The sequence below is a fragment of the Alexandromys fortis genome, unplaced genomic scaffold (genome assembly GCF_014885135.2).
Source record: "Alexandromys fortis isolate MF-2015 unplaced genomic scaffold, M_Fortis_MF-2015_v1.1 scaffold_278, whole genome shotgun sequence".
In the NCBI taxonomy this organism is placed as follows: domain Eukaryota; kingdom Metazoa; phylum Chordata; class Mammalia; order Rodentia; family Cricetidae; genus Alexandromys; species Alexandromys fortis.
Genome location: NW_026068175.1, coordinates 652,979 through 661,833, shown reverse-complemented (window position 1 = coordinate 661,833; position 8,855 = coordinate 652,979). Strand labels below are relative to the sequence as shown.

The 8,855-nt window shown below is 36.6% G+C and overlaps 1 non-coding gene across 1 annotated transcript; it reads left to right on the top strand.

Moving 5' to 3' along the window:
- Nucleotides 1–236: 236 nt before the first annotated feature.
- Nucleotides 237–343, top strand: LOC126492498 (U6 spliceosomal RNA). The gene has a single exon (XR_007589617.1). It is a non-coding gene; the product is annotated as a U6 spliceosomal RNA (small nuclear RNA).
- Nucleotides 344–8,855: the final 8,512 nt, after the last annotated feature.

The following is an 8,855-nucleotide window of genomic DNA, read 5'->3' as shown; positions in this document are numbered from 1 at the left end:
TTACTTCCGAGTACATTTTTGAACCGTCGAAGCAGCATATGAAAGAGCTATTTGCATATCTTTATACCTTCAAACAACATTCACAATAGATTAGAGGAACAAACAACTGAAGTGTCTATCAATAGATAATTGATAAATACATATTCAGAAACATCATAAATGCATATATAAATTCACATACCTAAGTGTAGAAGCAGTCATACATATTGCAATATTTTAACCTTAATAAACAGGCAATGTTCATTTCAGCAGCATATATCTTACAATGGCAATAATACAGAGAAGATTAGTATGACCCCTGCACATGAATGACACACACATTCTTGAAGCATTCCATACTTTAACAAAACAGAAAAAATAGAACAAAAATGTAGCTACAGACTATTATTTTTGGTGAACATACATTAAAATATGCACAGTAAGATACAAGCAAACACAATAAAGACATACATCAGTAAGATTGTCTATGGATCAAGTTAGCTTTATCCTTGAAATGGATGGGTGGTGTAACATACTCAAGCTGATAAATACAATAAACCATATAAATTAACATGAAGAAAAAAATAGTTGTTTCAAAACATAGACAAAAAGGCCTCTCATAAAACCCAATGTGCCTTTTATGGGAAGGATTTTAGAGAACATGGGACTAGAAAGAATTTATTTCAACATAGTAAAATCTATATATGAGAAATGCACAGCCAACGTTATTCAAAATCAAGAGAAACTTAAAGCAATCCCCTTGAATTCAGGAACAAGACAATGATGTCTACTATCTCTGCTCCTTTTTTAATATTTTGTTTGAAGCACTAGTTGGAGCAATAGAGCAAGCGAACAAAATTAAATGGATACAAATAGGAAAGCAATAAAATCAATCTATCCATATTTGCAGATGGCATGCTATTATAAATTAGAGAGATCAAAAATTCTACCACAAAATTCTTGCAATGATTTATTCAGCAATGTGGCAGGATAAAGAATAAGTTTGAATTAAGCAATAACTTCTCTATATACTATCCACAAGCATACATAAAAAGAAACCATGGGTACACCACCATTCACAATAGCCTCAAGGAAAATAAGATATCTAGAATTAAATGTAGCCATGGAAGGAAGAATTTCTACAGTGAAAGCCTTCAATCTCTAAAGAAAGAGATGGAAAAAGGCCTTAGAAAATAGAAAAAAAATCCCATGCTTATGGATCAGAAGAATTTTAATATCGTAAAAATTATCTTTCTACCAAAACCTATTTGCAGATTAGATTCAGTGTAATCTCAATCCATGTCCCCATTTCCCCTCACAATAAACATCTTAAAATTAATATGGAACCACAAAACAACCTAGATAACTAAAATATCGAGTAATTGCAACTCTGCAGTTACCAGCTGCTTCTCTAGGAGTGGCCTAGTTGCTCAGACTGTAGCCTTGTGGGAATTCTGCTCCAGGCACCAGCTCTGTCTCTGCTGCCACAGGTAGTTTGAACTAAATCTCTATCATTCAATTTACAAATAAAAGCCAAGACTCAAAGATTGGGGTGAAAAATCTTCTGAGTCAAAGAAGCTAGTAGCAAAAAGCTAACCATCTCTCCTTGCTGGCAATTCTGAAAGACCATGCTTCTTTTCTACCAAACCAGAAAACTTGCACTAATCTACATTCCTCCTACCCATGTCTTTCCTGTATCTCCTCTGATGCTCTATGACTACTTTCTGTCAACTTGTTAACTTATCCTCCTGACCCAAAACAGTTATCAAGCAAGAATTATAGTTACAGTATTTATATCTATTTTATCTTTTATCATAAATAAGAAAAACTATAATGATCTATTTATTCTTCAACTCCATCAAAGACTCCAGAAGGATATAATATTACCTAAGTAAACAAGAAATATGCAACTTCTAAACTCTAGAAATGACAGAGACATGTCGCTGCCTGGACAGTCACCCAAAGTTCCTCTGTACCATTGGGGCATCCATCTTCAGCCTACAGGCACATAATATCCAGCAGACATTTCCATGAAGCAGGAAATTTTAAAGGCAGTTCAGTCACTTTTTTTCTGTGTCCTGCAGAATGCCTCGCAGACTCTTTCATGAATCAGGAACCCTGAAAGACCATCTCACCTTTAGGCAAGTTCAGCAGTCCTCTCTCTGCGGGTTCTCTGTGTCCAGTTTATGCAACAGCTCAGGCATGAGCAGTTTCTTGACCAAATGGCTACCAAACTCCATAAGGAGCCTCTTTGATGCCCATCTTCCTCTTGAAGTAGATTGGTGCTGCCACGAGCAGATGTGTCTCACTATCATGAACAGTTCTAAGTTATTAAAACATTTAAATGCCATATTCTGCAGTCTTTGAAAGATATGAAGAATGCCTATCTAACTTAAATATATCTCTATATATCTAGAAAATCTAACTAACATGACTACAAGCTTGATTATTATTGATGATTATCCATTAACAACCTATATTTTCTAATTATACATTATATTTTTAAATGAACTACACAATTACAATACCTCAATCAAGAGCAGAAACACATATACATATAACAAAATTGACCTTAAGTGTAAACACATCACCCACTGTCTATTCATACACAATATTTTATGAATAATATTTAAAGTTTTAAAGATTATTTTCAAAGTAGGTCTTGATGTTGCTCTTAATGGTGTGTGTATGTGTGTGCTCAATTACCTACTCACAACTCAGTTTTATCTCTGTTAATCTTAAAGGGTCCTACATTTAAGGAGGCAAGCCACAGTCTCAAAAGAGTCTTCAGTCTATTGAAGAGGCCATTTATGTAGCTCCCATTAAAAACAAAACTACAGTTTGAGTGTTGTATCTCTTGATGCCTATAGAAACTTGACATTTATAAACTGTAATCTGGGTGTGGAGAAGCACTTGCTGTACAAGATTAAGGACCTGAATTTGGCTCCCTCAAGCCCATGAAAAATCAACAAGGAAGTGCATGTCTGAAAAGCCAGTGCTCCTAAATTTGAAACAGAAGATGAAGATTGGAGAATCTCTGGAAGCTTGTAGGCCAGCTGCCTGCACTGACAAGTGTTGACTGTACCTGTCTCAAAGTAAGAAGGAAGGATTGAACCAAAAACCTGTTCTTTGACTTCTACACACATTCTGTGGCACAATCACACACACACACACACACACACACACACACACACACACATCACTGCACACATTTTAAAAGAAGAAATAGAAATTATGATAGTTTTCTTTTGTCTCTGCCCATCAGACTTCCTGTACTAAAAGACTAGGACTAATATCTTCAATGATCTTCAAGGAATGAGAGCTGCAAAGAAAGCTAGAAATGGGGAGGCTAGCACAAAATTTGTTTCCATTGTAGACAAAGAACAGATAGTCAAGCAGTCAACACCATTGCCTTTTGTAATTGTGGTTAGTGTTTTCTTCCCCACTCACAATTAAGCTGCAATAACAATGGAGTTTTCTTTGCAAAGAGGGCCTGGGTTCCAAGGTTTCTAACACCAGAATGGATTTCAGAGTTAAGAATGTGCCCTGCTCTTATAATTTGATTTCTATTTCCATGCCAAATTAGCTTGACAAAAGATAACTTTGGGGAGACACAGTTTATTTGACTTATAATTCTAGGTCTACCACTGAGTACAAGTTAAATCAGGAATTCAAAGTGGTTTACATATAAACCAGAGAGAATCTATATACATGTACATTCATTTTCTTGCTTGTACTCAACTCAATTTCTCCATTTGTATATCAGGAACCTTGTAAAGGGAATGGTGCTTCTCCCAGTGGGCAGGAGTTCACATTAACATAATTCCCAACAGAAACAGGCCAACCCCATATAGACATCCCCACATCCAGACTCTTTTCTCAAGTGATTCTAGGTTGTGCCAAATTGACAAAGCTAAAGATGGAATATGAGTTATCACCTCTGAAAACAATAGTGAAATTTGACTCCCTCCTAAGTGGAATAGAAGGTGAGTCTTCATGGGTTGGTGATAGGATAAGAGGAAGATGAATAACCTTCCTCCCAGAACTAGTTTAGGGTTCTCAAGAGTGGATTCTTACACAATGCGATTGCTCATTATCTTCGGTTTCATCTGAATGCTCCTGTCCACCTACCGTTTATTCCAGCACATTCTGACCGGTGTATTATAGAGTGTTATTTAGATGCAACTGCTGTTATGTTGGTTTTCCCAGCCATAAAACCAGGAGCTAAAGGAACCTTTGTTCCTTGTGAATCAGTCATAGGTATTTGTTTGTATGACAACTGAAAAACAGACTAAGACATCTATGAAACCCTTTCATGTGGCACATTCATAGGTGGGTCTTAGGTTTTCCAACGACACTGCTTATAGCAGAAAGTTCTGGAATTAAGAAGTTTCTCCTTCAGCATTTGTGTGGAAGTACTAATAAATTAGTCTTCATCGAAAGAACAATGCGGTTTTACAGAAAGAAAGGGAAAAGTATGACAGTTCAAAGATATTGATGTCTAAATTTTAATCTATAAAGGACAGAAAATACCATTTTAATTTATGTGAATCAATGATAAATCATTTTTTATTAGATTAAAATATCATGTAGTAAATAATTTATCTAAATTTCAAATATTTTCCACAAACCATTTTAAGTATCTTTTTGGATACTTTGAGCTGTTCCCTCAAAGTATGTCCCACTCCATGAAAGTCTCCTTCTATAAACCCTATGTAGTTCCAAAATGGTAAACTCAGTAAAGAATCAAAAGTTATGGGAGAAAAATCTTTTTTTTTCCAGAATATTGACTTTCTCATTGTGTCTTATCCACTTACATTCATTCTATGAAAACAAATTTGAGGCCTGAGCCAGAGACCTCTGCAGAACCAGGCCCACAGGAACAAGCTTGACCAGCATCCTCTGCTAGGGTAAGTCGAAGGTAGTCACTTCCACAGGAGCAGGTACAAGGGAGCAACCACTGAGGAAGCAGGCCCAAGCGAGAGACCAAGTGGGATTGGGTTTGAGCAGGCCCAAGTCAGGGACATCTGTGGGAACAGGCTTAAGCCAGCTACCTCCACCAGAGCAGGCCAGAGACAGCAACCTCATCTGGAGTAGGCTTGTGCCAGTGACCTCCAGAAAAGCAGATCCAAGGAAATTACCTCCAAAGGAGTAGGCACAAGGGAGCCACCAGTAAGGGAGCAGGCCTGAGACAGAAAGCTCTGCTGGACCAATCCCAGACTGCAACCTTCACAGGAACAGGCCTGATACAGCAACCTCTGCCAGAGCAAACCTAAGACAGTGATCTCAGCAAAAGCAGCCCCAAGCAAACAACCTCCATGGTAGCAGGCTCGAACAATCTTTGGGATTTAGAGCACTGAGTGACGTCCAGGAACACCAAGTGGCCTCTGGAATGACTGAAACCATGGCCCTGACTGCACCACAAGGAGAAAAAAAAAAAAACATCTCAAATAGTTTAGATCAAATGGCACCTGAAGAATGATCACCAGAGACAAAACCCCAGCTACACTAATCAGAGGAAAAGATCAGTAGACAAGGTAAAAACACACTCAATGCAACAAAGTGCAACACATTACCAACAAAAAGTAGTGGCGATACAACAGCAAGACGTAAACACCCAAATATAGATGAAACAGAAGAAAATGACCGAAAAAAATAACTTTAGGAGAATGTTTGAGACATTTAAAGAGGAAATAAAAAATTCCCTCATAGAAATAGACGAAAAGACAAAAAAAAAATAGGAAGAAATCAACAAATCTTAAAAACAGAGAAAAAGCAATTTAACAGATAAAAGAAACAATTTAATCCTTGAAAACCAAAATAGAGACAATAAAGAAAATACAAACTGGGAGAATTTTAGGAATGAAAATTATGAGAAAATGACCAGAAACCACAAATTCAAACATAAATATCAGAACACAAGAGATGGAAGCGAGAATCTCAAGTGCTAAAGATACAATAGAGGAAATAGACTTATCAGTCAAAGAAAACATTAAATCTAAAAAAAAGAAAAGAAAAAAACTTAACACAAGGTATCCAGGAAACACGGGACACCATAAAAAGATAAAAAAAGAAAGAAAGAAAGAAAAGAAAAGAAAAATAGAGATAGAAAAAGTCCATCTCAAAAGCACAGAAAATATATTCAACAAAATCATAGAAGAAATTTTCTTAACCTAAAGAAAAAATACATATGAAGATATAAGAATGTTGCAGAACACAAAATAGAGTGGACCAAAAAAAAAAGTAGTTCCCTCAAGACATAATAATCAAAACATTAAATATGCAGAATAAAGAAAGATATTAAAAGCTACAAAGGAAAAAGGACAAGTAACATACAAAGGCAGACCCATCAGAATTACACTTAACTTTTTAATGGAAACAATGAAACCCAGAAGATTATGGTCAAAGGTATGCAGGCATTAAGAGACTGTGGATGCCAGCCCAAACTACTATACCCAGCAAAGCTTACAATCACCATAAACAGACACAACAAGATATTCCATGACAGAACCTGACTTAATTGGTATCTAGCCACAAACTCGTCACTACACAAGGTACTAGAGAGAAAACTCCAAGCCAAGGAAGTTAATTAAATCCACAAAAACACAGACAATAAATGATTTCACAGTACAAATCCCCCAAAATAGAAAAAAAAAAGACACACAATAACATCAACAACAATGAAAACTAAAATAACAGGAGTTAGCAATTACTGGTCATCAATTTCTCTTAACATAAATGGACTCAATTCACCTATAAAATGGCACAGGCTAACAGATTGGATATGAAAAACAGAATCCATCTTTCTGGTGCATAAAAGAAAACACACCTCAACCTCAAAGACAGCCATTGCCTCAGAGTAAAGAGTTGAGAAAAAAAATTATCCAATAAAATGGACCTAAGAAACAAGCTGGTGTAGCTAGCCTAATATCAAACTAAAATAAATCAAAAGAGACAAAAAAGGACATTTCATATTAGTCACAGGAAAAATCCATCGAGGGGAAATCTCAGTACAGAACATCTATGCCCCAAATACAAGGGAACCATCAGATGTAAAGAAACACTACTAAAGCTTAAATCACATATTAAACCCCACACACTAATAGTGGGAGACTTCAACACCCCACTCTCACCACTGGACAGGTCTGCCAGACAGAAAATTAGCAGAGAAGCATGAGAACTAACAGATGTTATGACTTGAATGCACTTAATAGACATATAAAATCATTCTATCCAAACATAAAAGAATATACCTTTTCAGCACCTCATAGAACCTTCTCAAAATTGACCATATACTAGGTAACAAATCAAACCTCAACAGATATAAAAAATTAGGAATAACCCCTTATATCTTATCAGATCACCATGGCTTTAACTTGGAATTCAACAGCAACATTAATTTCAGAAACCCAGAAACACATGAAAATTAAAAAATGCCCACCTGAATCATCAATGGGTCAAGGAAGAAATAAAGGAAGAAATTAAAGACTTCCTAAAATTCAATGGAAATGACCAAACAACATATTCAAATGTATGGTACAAAATAAAAGCAGTGTTCAGAGGAAATTTCATACCACTAAATGTTTATGTAAAAAAGCTGGGAAAATATCACATTAGTGAGTTAACAGAACACCTGAAAACTCTAGAAAAAAGGAATCTAAGTCACCCAGGAGTACTATATTGCAGAAAATAATCAAATTGAGAGCAAACCTATGAGCACCTGATTTTTGATAAAGGAGCTATAAGTATACAATGGAAAAAAGAGAGCATCTTCAACAAATTGTGCTGGCAAAACTGGATGTCAATCTGTAGAAGAATGAAAATAGATCCATGTCTGTCACCATGCACAAAACTCAAGTCCAAGTGGATTAATGACTATCAGTCTGAACACACTGAACCTGATAGGAGAGAAAGTGGGAAGTACTCTACAACAAGTGGGCACAGGAGACCGCTTCCTACGTATAACATCAGCAGCACAGACAGTAAGGGCCGCATTGAATAAATGGGACCTCCTGAGACTGAGAAGCTTCTGTAAAGCAAAGGACACTGTCGCTAAGACAGAAAGGCAACCCAGTGACTGGGAGAAAATCTTCACCAACCCCGCAACTGACAAAGGTCTGATCTCCACAATATATAAAGAACTCAAGAAACTAGACTGTAAAAGGCTAATCAACCCAATTAAAAATGGGGCACCGAGCTGAACAAGTATACAACTGTAAATACTATTATTATACATTTGGGGATATTTCCCCATGCTGATTATACCTGAGGTCATATGCCTCATGGTTGGGGAGAATTGTTAATTATTTTTCTCTCTTAATGGTTTATGTTGCACCTCCAGTTACTATCAATGAATTCCTCAGAGAGGAATCTTCTGAGTCAGATCCAGCTTGATTCCTCCAAGTTCTGTGTCTGAAGTATACAATGTATTAAAATACAGGCCTTATGTGCAAGTTCATGGAAGCACGTAAGGGCACCAGCAATAGCATATACTGTTCTAGGAGTCTGTTGGAACTTCTTGAGCAACAATTCAAAAGAAGGTTTCCTGTGTCTGGTACTGGGAATTTTGTTGGCTGTCTATGGCTCTTATAGAGAACATCACTCCAAGCTGTATAAGTCACTTACACAACTTACACACACACACACACAGAGGGGGGAAGGAGAGAATGCAATTTTAGATAAATCATCAAATAATTTGTTACCCTGTGACTTCTTCCATCCAACCTCCTTAGTGTTTATTATCCCTTCTGATCACTGTTCTTCCGTATTACCCTCATTCCCTACTGCCTAGTTCAAGCTTCTCCTGCCCCCTTTCCCTTTCATATAACCTGTATCCCAATACTTCACTGTCTAGAACTCCTTTTTTTTTTTTTTTT